Raw genomic sequence first — 17,601 nt, forward strand, 5'->3', positions numbered from 1 at the left:
TCATCCTCTTCACCAGCAGCATGTCCATCATCATCTCCACCATTAGCTTCTAAAATGTTCAAGTTACAGCTTTGCTATGTGTTCAAATTAACTTTAAGAGGGTGGACCACTCCATCTTGTGACAGACTTAACACAAAACCAGGACCCCCCACTGGACTACCTATTGGAATTTGTTCTTCACAAACATTGTGAGCTCTGTTACATTCAACATCTCTATCTTCATTTGCCTTGGAAACAATGATATTGAGCACTGTGAAATCTGAGTGGTCTACCATTTCTTCAACTGCATCTTGACTATCCAGAAGAAATAAACCTTCCTGTCCAATCCCTTATTCTTTTACCCAGTACATGTAGTCATCTAACCCATATCCTTCAGTCTCAGTAAGTGCTATCAAGTTCAGAAAAGTGATGTCTGAAACAGAAAACCTCCTTTCCATGTTATCCCTGCCCTGGAAATGCAGCCTAACCTCCCAAATGTCATCATCCAGCCTACATTACATAATATGTTATTTGAAAAGCCCAACTAACTAAGTGTTTTTTGCTACAAAAATTCAGTGCACACTAACTATAAAGTACAGAAAGGAATCTGAATCCAACAAATGCTTCTCTGAATCCACCATGCATTTCTACTAAATCTAACTAATCCTTCAGTGCTAAGTGATACTGTTGCATCCAAAACATGCCACAGAGTGTTTGCTCAACTATTATTCAGTGCATGTTCATGTTCTAAGATGAATCACAGCAGCATCAACCTAGGGTTTGGTCAAAAAACTAACTAAATTATGCTATGTTGTTTGAAATGAACAAGCAGAAATGCAGAAACTGTTGAAGGAGCTCATAAGAGGAAAAAAACTTGCTCCACCCCTCCAAATGCAGAGGCCCAGTGCTGGGAGTTGGCCAGATCTGCCTGCACAGCGCTAGAAAAAGACCTTGCTGCTCTGTACTCAAGCGAGAACTGGGAATCATTAGGCGACGGCGGTGTAGCCTGTGGCGCAGGAGCCTGCATCAGAGCTACAGCCTGTGGTGTCCATTGCGGCGGCGGCGCCGCTGCCGGCTGGGTTGCGAAGCTACCGCTCCCCAGCCAGTTATCAACCTCTGAGAACTCACCGCCTCCATCCCCCCGTCCACCTCCACCCGTTGAATGGCCGCCATCGCCTGGTTTCGCCGCCGCCGACGCCATCAGAGAGGGAGGCGCGCGCGAGAGAGAGGGAGACAGAGAGGGGGAAGACAGAGTGAGGACGGGCCGGATCCGTTTGACCTGGTAGGGACGGCCCGTGCGCCCTAACGGCCGTCACCCGCGCGCCGTGAGCACTGTGGCCGACAAAACCCTGACAGGCGGGCCCCACATGTCATAACCCCAGTTAAAACATAACCATTCGGCCACTTGGGTTTTTTTTGAAACAGCCAGCCACTTTTGTGGTAGTTTTTTGAAAAATAAAAAAATCGGTAGTTTTTCGGAACGATAGCCCGTAATGTGGTAGTTTTTTTTCTATTCACTCGAATCAGAAAGACCAACAGTTAAGAAGGTATGCTGGAAATTAATCCAATAGCTTGAGCAATATCTATCTTCTTCCTACAATAATCCTCATAGAACTTTGGTTTCTGCGTCTGAAAAAAAAATAGGAACTTCACTTAAGTAAACTATATAGTTGAAACTTGAAACAGGATGGCGAATGCAGTTTTATAATAAAGTACGTCCTTTCTAAGTGCCTCTGCAATCAACTCCCGGGCTTTATCCTCTGAAATCTGGCTTTTGTCATCTGGAAACTATGGTCAGGTATAGCATCAGATACAAGAACAATGTTCAGATGGTTTCGATCTAGGTTTTGTTTGGATGCCGAGTATTTATAAACCTACACTATTGGAAAATCATAGTACTTTTGGTTGTAGGTAGGAAATAGTGTACAAATACAATGATGCATTTGGCGATGGCGGTATTTACTGAAGTTTTTGTTTTCTTATTTAGCATTCCATAGCTATCATAAAGAAACCAAACTAATTTTTGAGCATGCAAGTGCATGTTGAAAGACAATTGTTTGGTTAACTCGCTTAGTACATAAACTAACATAGCAGATCCATACTTATATATTCTCTACTATGTAACTCAGTTTCGAAGCAACATATATATGTTGTAACACTGCTAGCTGACTGCCTGGTGGATGATGCCTAAGATCCAAACTAGTAGACACAAAATCAGGGTAGCGACACTAACTAAAACATCCCATGCAGTTGTTTATCTATTTTAGAGAAAATAGTGCGGGAGTAAAAAATTTAATACTCCCAAAATACCATAGTATTGGGAATACTGCAGCTTGTAAAACTGTGGTATTTACTAGGTCTAAACGCCACAACGTAAATATTGTTTATCAGAAATCATGGTATTCATAAAAAACTATAAAAACACTTTGCATCCAAACATGGCTTAAGAGTACTGTGAGACACACAGAACGGCACTTACTTCCTCGAGGCAAGCTGTGCAAGCAAGAAACTGAAAAGGAAAAGTATGAAAAAGATCAGCATATAAAACACCTATAATAATGAATAGTATCTGAATTTGGAAACGATCTGCAAAAGGAAAACAATTTGCCTCTTCTTCCAAGTCGGAGCAGAATGTGTCATTCTCCAGTGCACGTCTCATTCTTTCTTGGCGTAATGGAAACATTTTAAGTTCATAGACTTCATATAAAGCATCTCTGAATTTCTTCTGTTAATTGTTCAAAGAGAGAAAATGAAATTGCATCACAAAGCATCAAAACACAAGAGTTATAACCATTCAATCATTGCTTGGTTGTTCAGTACTAACCTCCATCTTGTACCTTTGCCAAATCTCGTAATAGAGACCATCAAACTCGTTGTAGCAAGACACATCAAAACCCATGCTATCTAACCACTCCTGAATTAAAAGAATATGCAATTGATAAATATAAAACACCTAAATGAAAATAACAAGTGTACGAGAGACCCTACATAGAAGCCAGAAAAGGCTAAACCATCGTATATCTTCGAGAAGTCAGTAGCGATCTTGATTGCTACGTAAGTTCCTCTGGTCAAAATCTTTCCCCACTAAAACAGAAGAGAAATTAGATCATGCTAAAGTATGTATTGACATATATAGTGTCACTCCATGTGTTTTTGTATTGACGTACTTACCATAAGAGATGGAGGCTTATTTAACACATAAGCTTCAATCCACTGGCGCGATACAAAGAAAGTTTGTTAGTTCAAAAACAAAATCCAAATTTGTGCAACTTTACCATATCTATGGTGCATACCTTAAGTTTCTTGGACAATTCTTCACAGAATTTGACATATTCTTGTTCAATCTCATAGCTATGACAATCTTTGTGGTACTCATCCCAATTGACATACTCAAAACCACCCTACATCAAAAAGCATTAGAGAGGTAGCCAACAATAACAAAGAAAGAATAGCAAACAATCAGCTGACTCAGATAATTATACTTGACCATTTATAAGTGAGGATACATTTGCCAAAAGGTCATCTAAAGGAAATAGCTATCCTTGATAGAAGAAAGAAAAACTAAGAACAGTTTCACTATTTTATTATTAACAGGATAAGGTAGTAATAGTCACGTAAAAGGCAATCAGCTGAAACAAGATTGTCCTGAGTATAGTTTGTCATATAAATTCATGAGTATTATTTTCTGGCCTATATAACTGTGACAATGTTATGGAACACTTCATTCAAGGTAACAATAATTAAACCATACAGCTACTGCTAGCATGATGCATGTGAATTGGTCGAAAACAATATAAGGATCCCAAGAATATAACAGGAATACTGAAACGGCCTTTTCAACCTTTTACATGGTCTAATAACTATATCGCCATATAGAGATTTTGATCTGCGTCTTGGTGTGCAGTGTCTGAGCTTAAAAATTGGCTTATCGTACTAGATCAAAAGAACATAAACAGATGCATACAACTTGCACAAAAAAGAAGACACACGTACATAATTTCGAGGGACCAGCCCTTGGTAATCCTCCAGGCCAGCAAGTTTGCAGTAATCAGGGTGGAAATACCAATCTAATTCGCCATCTTCCTCAGAGCAATTAAAAGACCTCTCCCTCACATGACGACAACCAGGGGGGTCGTCTTCTTTCAATTTATCATAGCAAAGCTTATCCTCAGGCGCGTGTTGTGACAGCTATGGACAATGAGATCAGTCATGAGATTAAATTAAGTGTGTGGTACCAACTAGCATATGCAGCACATAATAAGTACTCCCTCAGTCTCATAATGTAAGACGTTTTTTGACACTACACTAGTGTAAAGAAACGTCTTACATTATGGGACAAAGTTGTAGTGATTAACTGCGAGACCATGCGAACAGAACCTGATAATACTTGAGGCGATACAACGCATGGCGATCATTGAGCTCCTTGAGCTGCACGGCATCCAGCTTGGTGCAGATGTCGACATCAGGCTTGCGAGGCAGCTGTTTAAGATAAACACGATACTCTTCGTCGCTGATATCGTCTCCCAAGCCCAATTTGTTCAGCCTTTGGATTTCGTTCTCAGCTTCCTCCAGCTCTTTGGTCTTCTTTGGCTTCGCTTGTACAACAGTTTTGGTTGCAGCAGCGGATGGCTTACGAGCATGCAAACTGGTGTTACCGCGGAGAGCCGAACATGCCCTAGATTTCGAGGAACTGGCCGGTCTGCCTTTTTGTGTGGCGTGCATCTGCAGCGAGGGTTCTCTGCCGAAGACTGAGCCGACCGTGTCCGAGCCCTGCGTTGCTTCGGCGTCGGAGGGACCGACACGGCAGTCCGATTCCCGACTTGCTTCGGCGGCTCCGCTGCACCGGAGATCGGGCCGACCCTCTGATTCCCTACTTGGTTCGGCGGCGGCAGCACTTCACCGGAGACCGTGTCGCCGATCTGATTCCGAGGCGTCACTCCAAACCCTAGCAACGACTGTGGAGCTTCCTATAAGGCCCTGCCGGTCCGATTTGATGGAGGCGGGGCGGGTCAAGTGAAGTTGGAGAACGGGAGCGCGTCAAATCGGGATTCGTTGAGAGAGTCACGCCCATAGTCGGATCGGGGGATGAGCAACGGAAACGGTGTGGAACTCCTGTTCCACAGCCCGTGAGGCTCTTTTTTTTTTTTTGAAACTGCCCGTGAGGTGGAAAGCCTGCTAACAAGCCCACTTCCTATTTGGCGCCCGCTACCTCCATTACACTGCTTTTTGAGAGTAACTAGTTAACGAGCGCTCCTTCAGGAGCCTCGCAACGATCAGCGCACTTGGCGCGCTCTCAGCCATTCGCTACGTGTCGCGCTCTGGACGCTTTCTTCGGATTTTATTTTTTTGCACACGTTTTCGACTTTTAAACAGTTTTTTTTCGGGTTTTTTTGACGTTTTGGTTTTCTCCCGGTCTTCCTTAGCTTTTCGACAAAAACAAATTCCGAACAAAAAAAATTTGCGCGAAAAAACGCGTAATCTTTATTTTTTTTCTTTCATGAAAGTCACGGTTTTTCTTCCGCGAGAGGCACGGTTGTGCTTTAGCGAGACTCACGGCCGTGGCTTTCGGAAACGGAAAAAAACGTGTTTTCTGTTTTTCTCTTTCACGAGAGTCATGGTTTTGCTTCCGCGAGAGGCACGATTTTGCTTTCGCGAGAGTCACGTCCGTGCCTCTCGGAAAGGAAAAAACAAAACGTGTTTTCTGTTTTTCTCTTTCGCGAGAGTCATGGTTTTGCTTCCGCGAGAGGTACGGTTCTGCTTTCGCGAGAGTCACGGCCGTGGCTCTCGGAAAGGGAAAAATATACGCATTTTTTCTTTTTTTTTTCTTTCGCGAGAGTCACGGTTTTGCTTTCACGAGAGGCACGATTGTGATTTCGCGAGAGGCGCGGGTGTACCTTTTTTGGGAAGGGAAAAAACCATGCTCCTTGTTTGGTTTTTTCGTCCGATTTTTTCGTGAAAAAAAGGTTCGTCAAAACCTATCAACATGGGATCTAGTTTTGAAGATCTCGACGCGAGGAATCTAATAGTGAAAACGGTTCGAGATTTGGACGCACGGTTTAAGAGATAAAACATTTTGAATAAATGGATCTATGAAAAAAGGGACATGTTGCGATAAGTGGCACGCTGCATATGCGCCACTTTTCGCGATCTGAGAAGGTGGAGTGTTCTTAGCAACGAGTATTCCTTAATTAGTGATTTCGCTGCTTTTTGCAGACCGGTGCAACCCCTAGCGTGCAATGGGTATGATATGGAACGGGTGGAGCAATACTATATTCATTCCCACGTAGTCACGGGTACAAAATTCTACCTGTACTCATATCCACTGGTACAGAACTTTGCCTATACCTGTACCGATGGGTACCCATACCCAGGTTATTTATACAATTTTACATTCATCGATCGCATATTTGACAAAAATATATTTATCTTAGCTGAATAATAGATAGATGAGTATATGACAATTATCTCAATTTAAATTGATAATTGGTGAGAACTTTAACTGACAACCCACTTCACCAATTAACATCCGAAAAGTCTATACGTAATAGTAAAGGGGCTATTTCTTCTGGCGGTACATCATTGAAATTGCCCATGAAGTTACAAAATATTACTCAACGATGAGAGCTCCTATACGCCGCCCGTGTGCGCCTGATCGTCGCGGCTTCGCTGAAGCGACGCGCAAACGGGCCGGCCCAATTATCACCCGTCTAGCGAAAATTCGAAAAAAATAAGCTCACGCGTGGGATCGAACTCCCGACTTCAGTGTGGAATCTAGCGTGCCTAGCCAGCCGAGCTAGAGACGTACAACCATATAAACTCAGCGCCAGCATTAAAGTATGAAAGCCAGCGCCAAATCCTTTAAAAAAATTAATATATTAATGATATACGTTGAACAAATTTTGAAATAGAGTGATTTTTTTCTGTAAACAAACACTGAACAAATATTAAGTACACAAATGAACATTTTTAGTATCGCAAAAAAATGAACATTTTCAGTATACATTGAACAATTTTTTAATACACGATAAACAAATTTTAAATATACAATAAACATTTCTTAATATAGGTTGAACATTTTCATAATACACGCTGAACATTTTTATAATACACGATGTACTTTTTCATAATATACGATGAACATTTTCTGAATATGATGAACTTTTTTAAATACACAGTGAACTTTTTATATAATACGCAATAAAGAAAATTAAAACAGAAACAGCAAATAAAAAGGAAAGATAAAAGAAAAACATGGAAGAAAAAAGGAACCAAAACATAAAAAAACGGAACAAAACAATAGAAAACTGGACAAAACAGTGGAAAAACTGGAAGCAAAAAACCATAGAAGAAAAACGAAAAAAAAAACGGAAGGAACAGAGAAGGAAGCAGCAGCGAGCGAATCAAACTAAACGAAAATCCCTTTACGTGGGCCGGCCCAACCGGAGGCTCGCCTCAGCGAAAGCGCAACGTTCTGACCCGAACAAGCGTCAAATAGGATTTGCCCTCAACGATGACACCTATAAGTGATAAAAAAAATAATTCACACTGGGGAATTCCCGCCTGGGCTGGCCCAGTTGAAATCTTCTATACTGCACTCTACGCGCTGGGAGAAGACATAGCGCGCCTCTTTGGGCCGGCCCATGTCCGGGAGGTCTGTTCTTTAAATTTCTATTTTATTTCCAATTTTGTTTTCCTTCTTCATTTTTTCTAATTTAAATAATTTGGGACTTAAAAAAAGTTCCTTTTTTTGGAAAAATGAGAATTTCAAAACATAATATTTAATAATTTTAAATATTTGTGGATTAAGAAAATGTTCACGGTTTAAAAAATGTTCGTAGTTTGGAAAACAAATGTCAGGAAATCAAAAACTCTTCATGATTTTTTCAAAATGTTCTTGTATTAAAAATGTTAGTGAAATTGAAAAACATTTCTCCAATTCCACAAAATTTCATGAATTGAAAAATATCCTATTTTTCTAAAAATTGTTCGTGACATCTATACTACTATATAGTGTATCAATTTTGAATTTGACCTAGATCATCAATCATAGCCGTTCGTCACCTAAATCCAATGGCTGAGATCATCAGGATTCGCATGAACAGTGGACTCCTACTGCTTCTACTGTGTTCTGAAACAATCACGTGGCCCTTTTAGAAAAGGAAGAAGCCCATATCTGCTACTTGAGCGCATGGACATTTGAGCCCAAGCGAGATTGTTTGAGAGGAAAACTGGAAGGAAGAGAACATAAAGTAACGTGCAGTTCTAGATGTGCAAAAAAAACATACGGCTTCCTGTACCTTTATAATACTAATTAATTACAATTAATTAATATCTGCATTCATACATTGCTATATTTTTCCTTTTGCCTTTAATCTATTTGCAAATCTATGGTTTCTTACAAAACCACTCTGTTAAATTAAGACGTGCATTGCACGTGTATACATACTAGTACACAATAGTTTATTGCTTCGTAAAATTTACGATGATTCAAAAAATGATCATGTATTTCAAAAAATGTTCGTTAAATGAAAAAATGTTCGTGAATTTCAAAATTTGTTACACCAAACAATTTCCAAAAAAATATACGTCGATTCTTGAAATGTTTGCCTCTTAGAGAAAAATAATTTTAAAAATGTTGAAAATTAAATAAATGTTTGGAAATATTATAAAATATTCATTATTTTTGAAAATGTTTGAAAATCTGTAAGAATGTTCTTGAATTTGAAAAGGTTCACTATTTTATATATGCTTAGAAGTTTTAAAAATGTTCATGATTTTTAAAAATTGTTCGCGATTTCACGAAAATAAGAGTGATAGTGTATCTTGATGATGCAGCAAAATATGGTCATGACCATTAAAAATTATTATTTGTTTTCTCCCGTTGCAATGCACGGGCCGTTTGGCTAGTAACAAATAAAAAACACCTGAAGCACCCATCAGCCAACATAAACTTTAGCTAGCTCAAACGTGAGCTAGCATAAACTATCATATGTGTCAGCTCCACGGATAAGGTCCACATGTCACTATAAATGGGTAGAGTATATCGGTATATCTATGGGTATAAGGCTATATCCTTGCCATACCCATGACTTAACGGGTAGGTTATGGAGACTACCCATGGGTATAAAATTTTATCCCTAACCTGCCCATGCTTGTACGGTATCCGCGGGTACTCGTAGCCATGGGTAAAATTGCCATCCTCAGTTGTGCGTGTAGATTGGGCGTCCCATGTAGGGGTTTTTTCACCAGTTTTTAACCCTACCATGATTATTCTTACGATTTTTTGGGGCGGTTTTCTAATGGCTTTTCCCCAACATGGGTTTTGCTTGTGTTCGTTCTTTTATTTTATTTTATTTTTATTTTTGGTTTTCTTATTTAATTTTCCATTCTTTTTTCGTTAGTCATTTTTACCAAATTCGTGAAATTTTCAAAATCCACAAATTTATAAAAATAGAAACCTTTTAATTTTTTGTGATTTTATGTAATTTCTTGAACTTTTCCAAATTAAAATTTCTTTAAATTTTCTGACATTTTTGTGATTTTTTTAAATTACAAACTTTCTAAATCTTGATTTTTTTTTCAAATCATTAACATTTTTCCATGATTATTTTTCAATTTTTTGTACTTTTTTCGAAATTTTGGAACCTTTTTCATTTTTGTGAACTTTTCCTTTTTTCAAAAGTCAATGGTCAGCTCACCATGGCCAGCGGTCCCTTGTCGAACGGACAATAGTTAAAGGTCGTTGGTCCACCAATTAACCAAAAATGCAGTTGGGCCGGCCCAAATTTTTCCACACGCGCCAATGGGAGCTCTTGCTAACATTTAGGCTTCATTGATCATTGAGAATATTTACAAGGATAACAACTGAATCCTATGGAAATCATAACCAAACATGCCTAGCAATCTTATTAGCTTCAAAGTTTGAAGTTGTTCATTACTAAAAGCATAAGAATTAAAACCTTTTAATGTCTCACTAATCTCTCTAATAATTCCTCCATAAATACCTCTAGTAGAATTGTGGATATGATTTACGACCTATTTACGGTCTGGCGCCGCTTGTATGTTCCGCATGCCCCAATCTTGTGCTTACGAGAGTACCTCCCTGCAGGCTAGCTCCTCAAGTGCTGATTGCTCAGTGAGACCATTGCCAACTAGGACAGAGCCGGCCAAGTAGCTCCCATCCCTACCACAACAATTGGTTGTAACAGTTCTAATATTGCGATCAACCAAAATACCCGCATCAACATTAATTTTGACATACCCCTCAAGTGGTGGCAACCAATTTTCCCTTCTCTTGAACTCTTCTGGGCGCCATTATTTCATGTGAGCCAGTCATTGTTTTTAGCTGTCCAAGCTCCGAAATAAAATTGTTGATAAAGAGATAAGTGGTCAGCAGGCTCTGGTTGATTCCTTCATGTGCTAGCGGGGAGCTCATCCTAACAAGCACCCCTACTCCTCCATGTGCGAATTTGCGTTGGCCCATGTGCAGGGCGGCACACAACTGTTTTCTTTTCGTTTATCTTCTTTGTTTTTCATTTTTGTTTTTTTTTTGTTTTTCCTTTTTTCCTTTTATTTATATTTTTGCTTTATGTTCATGAATTCAAAAAATATTCATGACCATTTAGAAATATTTTAAATTCCTAAAATATTCGGATATTTATAAATCTTTTTTATTTTGCAAAATGTTTCTATATTTAAAACAATATTCGCAAGTATGAAAAATATTCATGAATTCAAAGGAAGTAGTTTTTGAAAATTGTTCCTAATTTTCTAAAAATCACCAAATTGAAATATGTTTCCCAATTTCAAAAAATCTTTGTCGAGTCAAAAAATTATTCCCAATTTTGAAAATTATAAATCATGAATTACAAAATGGTAATGAATTCAAAATAATTGTTAAGAATTTCAAACTATGTTCATGAAATCGAATAAAGGTCTGCTAATTCAAAACATGTTCGTGAATTTCGAAAAATGTGCATGAATTCAAATAATCTTCTGAATTTCTGAATGTAAAAGGAAAGGAAAAGAAAAGAAAAGGAGAAGAAAAACAGGAAAAAAACATACGTAAAAAGGTTCATGAATTAAAATAATAAAACCAAAAAATGGAAGTGAAGAAAAAGCTAGATAAAGAAAGGAAAACCCGGTTCAAGGAAGGTTCTACAAACTTACCAAAATTGGCTAGAAAAAGACGCAGATGAACCCCTATAATAAGTCGGCCCATATAGCATGCTTACGTTGGGGGGTGGGGGGTGGGGAGGGGGAGGGGGAGGGTGTGCGCCACTAAATAGGATGCGCCAAAGGTGTGGTGGCGAGTCGTCCGCCTGTCCCATTTGATGGGCTTTCATATTTGTTTTGGAGAAACACTTCTAGGAAGCCAACTAATCTACACTATGTATCAACCTCAAGTTTCTTGGACAATTCTTCATAATATTTGACATATTCTTGTTCAACATCATAGCTATGAAATTGCTTGTGGTATTCACCCCAACCAACATACTCATAACCACCCTACATACAAAAACAGGAGGGAAGGAGCCAACTGGAAAGTGGAAAGAATAGCAAATAATCACATAAGTCAAATAATTATAACTGACCGTAATCACATAACTCAAATAATTTTATAATCGGATAAAGAAGCAGGAAACATTGTATCTGACCATAAGCGGATACAAATATATCAGAAAAACATATGTAGTATTCCAAAAGGAACATACTTAGTTTCATTTGCTAGAAATACATCAAGAGGAAATAAGTCTAATATCCTTGATCGAAGAAAAAAAAGCTAGGAAAAGTTTCACCAATTTATGTCATTCACAGAATAATAAGGTGAAACAAGATTGTCACTATATTTGGATTTTGTAAAATTGGCCAATTTGTCATGGAAATTGATGAGTATTACTTTCAGGCTTATAAAATTATGATAACATTATGGAACACGTCATTCAAGGAAACAATAATTAAAATGTACTGCTAGTACTAGCAAGAACATGCGTGTGAATCGGTCTAAAACAATATGAGAATCTCAATCATATGATCAAATGTTCTCTTGTTTGAAAGAAACAAAATAGTGAAATTTCAATGTAATTTGTAAAGACAACACCGATCTTGATGCAAAGTTGAGTGGCCTAGATAGATGGTGTAGCAACGTGGTGACATGGCTTAGATCTGCGTTAGTATTTTCCTAAAGAGGAAGGGATGATGAAGCACAACTACAGCAAGTATTTCCCTCAGTTATGAAACCAAGGTGATCAATCCAGTAGGTGAACCAAGCAACACTATGTAAACGGTACCTGCACACAAAGAACAAATCCTCGCAACCCAACCGAAAGAGGCGTTATCAATCCCTCTACGGTAAAAAGATGTATTAATTTGTATGAGTTGAATAAATAGATCTAACGAGAACACAAAATAAAAAAAGTAAAGAAAAAGTGCAGGAAAGTATTTTTGGATTTTGGAAATATAGATCTGAAAACAATATGATAAAAAATAGACCGAGGGGTCGTAGATTTCACTAGTGGCTTCTCTCGAGAAAATAGCATATGGTGGGTAAACAAATTACTGTTGGGCAATTAATAGAAGAACAAATAATTATGATGATATCCAAGGCAATGATCATGCATATAGGCATCAGGTCCAAGATTAGTAGACCGACTCCTGACTGCATCTACTACTATTACTCCACACATCAACCACTATCCAACATGCATCTAGTGTATTAAGTTCATGGAGAAACGGAGTAATGCAATAAGAACGATGACATGATGTAGACAAGATCTATTCATGTAGAAATAGACCTCATCTTTTCATCCTTAATAGCAACGATACATGCGTGTCTCGCTACCCCTTCTGTCAATGGGTGAGGACACCGCAAGATCGAACCCATCACAAAGCACATATTCCCATTGCAAGAAAAATCAATCTAGTTGGCTAAACCTAATCAAAGTTTCGGAGAAGAAATACAAAGCTATAATAATCATGCATGTAAGAGATTAAACAGAACTCAAATAATATTCATGAATAGATCTAATCATAAACTCGAGGTTCATCGGATCCCAACAAAAACACCGAAAAATTCATTACATCAAATAGATCTTCAAGAACATTGACGAGAACATTGTAATGAGAATCAAAAAGAGAAAAGAAGCCATCTAGCTACTGCCTACGGACCCGCAGGTCTATGGTGAACTACTCACGCGTCATCGGAGGAGCACCAATGAGGATGATGAACCCCTCCATTACTGTGTTCCCCTCCGACAGTGTGCCGGAATAAGGCTCTAGATTGGATTTCGTGGTTCAGGAACTTGCGGCGGCTGGAATTGTGTTTCGATCGCTCCCCTAGGGTTTTTGGAATATCTGAGTATTTATAAAGCTGAGAGGCGGTGGAGGAGACCTCCATGGGCCCCACCACCTATCAGGGCGCGCCAGGGGCCTCTGGCGCGCCCTGGTGGGTGGTGGGCCCCATGGGCCTCCCCAGGCAGTTCCTTAGCTCCCAAGTTTCCTTCTGGTACAGAAAAAAATCTACAAAAAGTTTTGTGACATTTGGACTTCGTTTGGTACTGATATTCTGCGAAGTAAAAAAGAGCAAAAAACAGCAACAGACACTGGACACTATGTCAATAGGTTAGTCCCAAAAAATGATATAAAGTTGCTATAAAATGAAGGTAAAACATCCAATAATGATAATATAACAGCATGGAACAATAAAAAATTATAGATACGTTGGAGACGTATCAAGTGGTAGGATAGAAAATTCACTCATTTAGCAACCACGAAAGGTGATTATTTGCCCCGACAGCTGAATGCGACATTACAGATTTATGCCATCACACACCTTTTGCAACTCAAATTCATATGTCATGAAGTAGTTTCAAGTGGCACTTCCATATGTAGCTGGTACTAATTTCTATAGTAGATGAGAGAACGTAAAAGACCATGTCCAAATCTGGAGCTTGATATGGTTGTTGTCGACAGTGATCATCCTACCCCCTAGCTCGACGTCCATTCTGAGCTTAGTGTTGGGCTTGAACTGATGAACTGCTGCAATAGGCATAACAGGCCAACACCTTAACAACCATCCAATAAGATCATAGGTGTCTCCAAGAACGAGAGCAGAGACAAATAGCTGCACAGATCCACCCGTTTGTGAAACGAGCGTCAAGAGAAAAGGATTGATCTGGAGGTGAACCAGTGTAGTAGATGATGTCGTACGTTGAGTCGAGGAGCAACCAACTACCGGGAACACCACTGCAACCAATTCCTCCTTCAGTCGCCGCTCGGGATCAAGAGGGCCCAAGGTTGAAATAGCAACCTCGACTGATGAAGATGGTTGCGAGTGTTGCTAGTTCCTTTGTTGGGAGAAGATTGGAGGAACGAGAGGAGGGAAAACAAATTCAAACTATAGCTCTGTGGCGGGGAACGACGACGTTACCATTGGCAGTAGGTAAGCCCTGCTACGTACAACCACGATCATATCCTCCTTGTTGGTGCATTGCCACTCCAAGGGCTCGCGTATCAGTGTTTGAGGCCCTCGTCTGAACCGCCGCAAGCACATGTCACCACCGCAGGCCTAAACTCTAGGGCTTGGAAGGAGGAGATAGAGCCGCAGGGATCCCACCAGAGGCGTGCTTGCATGGGTTTCTTTGTCCATTCTTTTCAATCGACCATTGTCGTGGTGGGCGCACGGCAGATGCCAAGGGATGGCTAAAGAGAGGAGGAGGCTCGAGGGCGCTGGTGGGATTCGGAGGCGAGGTTGATATGCGCGGGCGCGGGACGCCGGACATACCCAGGTTCGAGGCTCTCCGGAGAGATAACACCCCTAGTCCTGCCGAGTTTAGTTGGATGGTTGATAGTACAATGTTGATCCTAGAGCTGTTTGAGGAGGAAGGAGGCTGGCCAAGGCTCCGGCTACTCCTTCTCCTTGGTGTCGCTATGTCTCTGTTGAATATCTTGTGTCCTCTCTCTATCTATATTGTCTACTCATCTGGCGCGGACTCCTGGGGGGTTTTATAGACCAACCCACCCAGGGTTACAATGGTAATATGCCGAGTCGGTGGGCCCGTATAGTCGGTGTCCGGGGTGCCTGGCTGGGTCCCGCTTGGGGGCTTGTGGTTCGCCGGGTTCCCCTAGGTGCGGACCCCGCGTGCCTAGGAGACTGTGCGCCGTCTTGTCGATTGTCAGGGCGTGGCCGGGTCGAGTCGCGCACAGTGTTCTCCGTCAGGCCTCCGCTTGCTATCGTCAGCGGTAAGGGCGGGAACACTGTTGCCGTGCCAGCCCTGGTCAGCGGATAGGTAAGGGGCACTGTTGCCATGCTCTGGCTACCACGGGCATGGACGGGGGCACTGTAGTCTTGGTCATCAGTGACTGAGGTCTCGTCCCATCGTACGGCCTGGATGGGACGGGAGCTGACCCGTGGCTGGGTTGCCGTGGACGCCACGGGTGGGTTGGCTTACTGGGGAAGCCAAGGCTGCGCCTGGTCGAGTTGCCTTGCATCAGCCACTGCGGCCGGGTTGACGTACCTTGCCGAGTCGAGGGTCTTGGCCGGGTCGCGCGCCTTGCCGGGTCGAGCGACCCAGCCTGGCGCACGCCGGTTTGCCAGGCGATGCGGGCCCCGCTGTTTTTGAAATAGATTCGGGTTCTGTTGCCTGCCCGGGGTTCATCCCCCCGACAGTAGTCCCCGAAGCTGTGAAGGCCCGCCGTCTTCGGATGAGGGGGCCTTCGCAGCTTCCCCCTTGAGCAAGCGGAGTCTGCGAACGCCGGGTCCGGCAACACCCACTGTGTGCCGGTTTTCTCGGAAACCGGATCGCGGCGTCCCGGTCGTGGCGGGAACCGAGGAGTCCGCCGAATCTTGAGGCGATCCCTCGGGCTTCGCGCTGGCGCCACGTGGTGCTCGGAAGCCGGAGGGGCCTGACAGGCCACGCGCGTGACGGGACCGGGCGACGGGCCGGGGGCCCGCCGTCGCGCGCCCTTGGCCACGTATGCGGATTTATTGCGGCGTCTGGGGGCCGGTTGCACTTCCCCGCGCAGTTAGTGCGTGCGTATGTGCGCACTTATTGCGGGGTAGTGGAACAGGCGCGTGCAGACGATCCCACTTCCCCATGTTTGAACCGGGGCTTATAAATTGAGGGGGGCAAGGTAGCGGCGGGCATTATTCTCGCTCGCGCCCTCCTGTCCCCCTGCTCTCGCCCTGCTCCTTGCTACTGACGCACAGCTGCGCCCACAACCCCGAGCAGAGCTCTTCTCCGTCGTCCTTCTTCCTTCCGCTTCCATCCATGGCGCTGCCGTCGGGCTCTTGGATGGGTTCCAATGTCACCGATGACGACATCACACACCTTCGAGCTTCGCGGTGCTTGCTGCGGGAGACGGACGTTGGTGTCCACCTGCCGCGCGGCGAGCAAAGGCCCCGACCCGAGGGGCAGGAGCGCGTCGTCTTCCTTAACCACTTCGAGCGCGGGCTCGGGCTGCCGGCGAGCGCCTTCTTCCGCGCCTTTCTGGAGTTCTTCGAGCTTCAACCGCACCATCTCGGCGCCGGCGCCATCGTCCAACTCTCCGGCTTCGTGACCCTGTGCGAGGGGTACCTGGGGGTCGAGCCGACGATCGACCTCTGGGCGCGCTTCTTCTCCTTGAAGCAGCAGGGCCCGTCGGCCGGGGAGTTCGCCGACTGCGGCGCCGCCGTCGTCTCCAAGCGGTCGGGGGCAGACTTCCCCAAGATTCCGCTCGAGGATTCTGCCAAGAAGTGGCAGAATTCTTTCTTCTACGTCCACAATCTTGGCGCGGACCACATCAATCTCCCCCCTTTCGCCATGGCGCCGCCGCGAGCGAAGGCGAATTGGGGCTACTCGCCCCGGCGCCCGTCGCAGGAGATCGTCAGCCTCTACGAGCGGGTGACGGTGATGAGGACGCAGGAGGGGCTCACCGGCACGGATCTTCTCGCCGCGTTCATCACCCCTCGGGTCCTCCCGCTTCAGAGGCGCTCCTGCCTCATCGGCGAGATGATCGGCCTGCAGGACCCCAACCGAATGGGGTCGACGCGGCTGTCCAGCTCAGCCGAACTATCCTTATGCTCCTTTTTAAGGACCTCATACCGGTCAGCGGCATTTTTTAACTCCACAACCATTTCGGCTATCTTTTCCTCGCTTCGGCGATGAGCAGCCTGTTCGGCTCTCAATTCTTCGGCCGCCTTTAGGGCAGCCGCATTGCTAACCCGAGCTTGTTCCTTGGCCTGGACAAGTTTTGCCCTCAGGGCCTCCACGGCAGCAGCACCATCTGCAGTCCGAACATATTACATTAATATCATGCCGCTTCCATATTTTCCTATACAAAGGAAGGCAGATCACATACCTTGTGATTTGTCCAGCCGCTCGTTCACCAGCGTGATATCGGCATTAATCGATCCAATCTGCCTGGTTAGTTCGGCAACTTCAACGGACTGGTCGGCGGCCGGACCCACAGGTACCTGCACGTATTTACAGCACACTCATTGATTTATGATCCCCCGTTTGCCGCCTAGGGCGGGCAACCAGAGTCTCAGGGGCTACTATCTATACGAAGCACACCTAACGAGTGCCTCACAGCCAAAAACAGTGTATTCTTCACTACATACCTCAAAGCCTCTGAGCAGACTTG

At 43.2% G+C, this 17,601-nt stretch overlaps 1 pseudogene; it reads right to left on the minus strand.

The window, feature by feature from the left end:
- Window positions 1-1,518: 1,518 nt before the first annotated feature.
- Window positions 1,519-16,496, minus strand: LOC123076250 (uncharacterized; annotated as a pseudogene).
- Between the last annotated feature and the right edge of the window lie 1,105 nt (window positions 16,497-17,601).

Source organism: Triticum aestivum, chromosome 1B, assembly GCF_018294505.1.
Source record: "Triticum aestivum cultivar Chinese Spring chromosome 1B, IWGSC CS RefSeq v2.1, whole genome shotgun sequence".
Classification (NCBI taxonomy): domain Eukaryota; kingdom Viridiplantae; phylum Streptophyta; class Magnoliopsida; order Poales; family Poaceae; genus Triticum; species Triticum aestivum.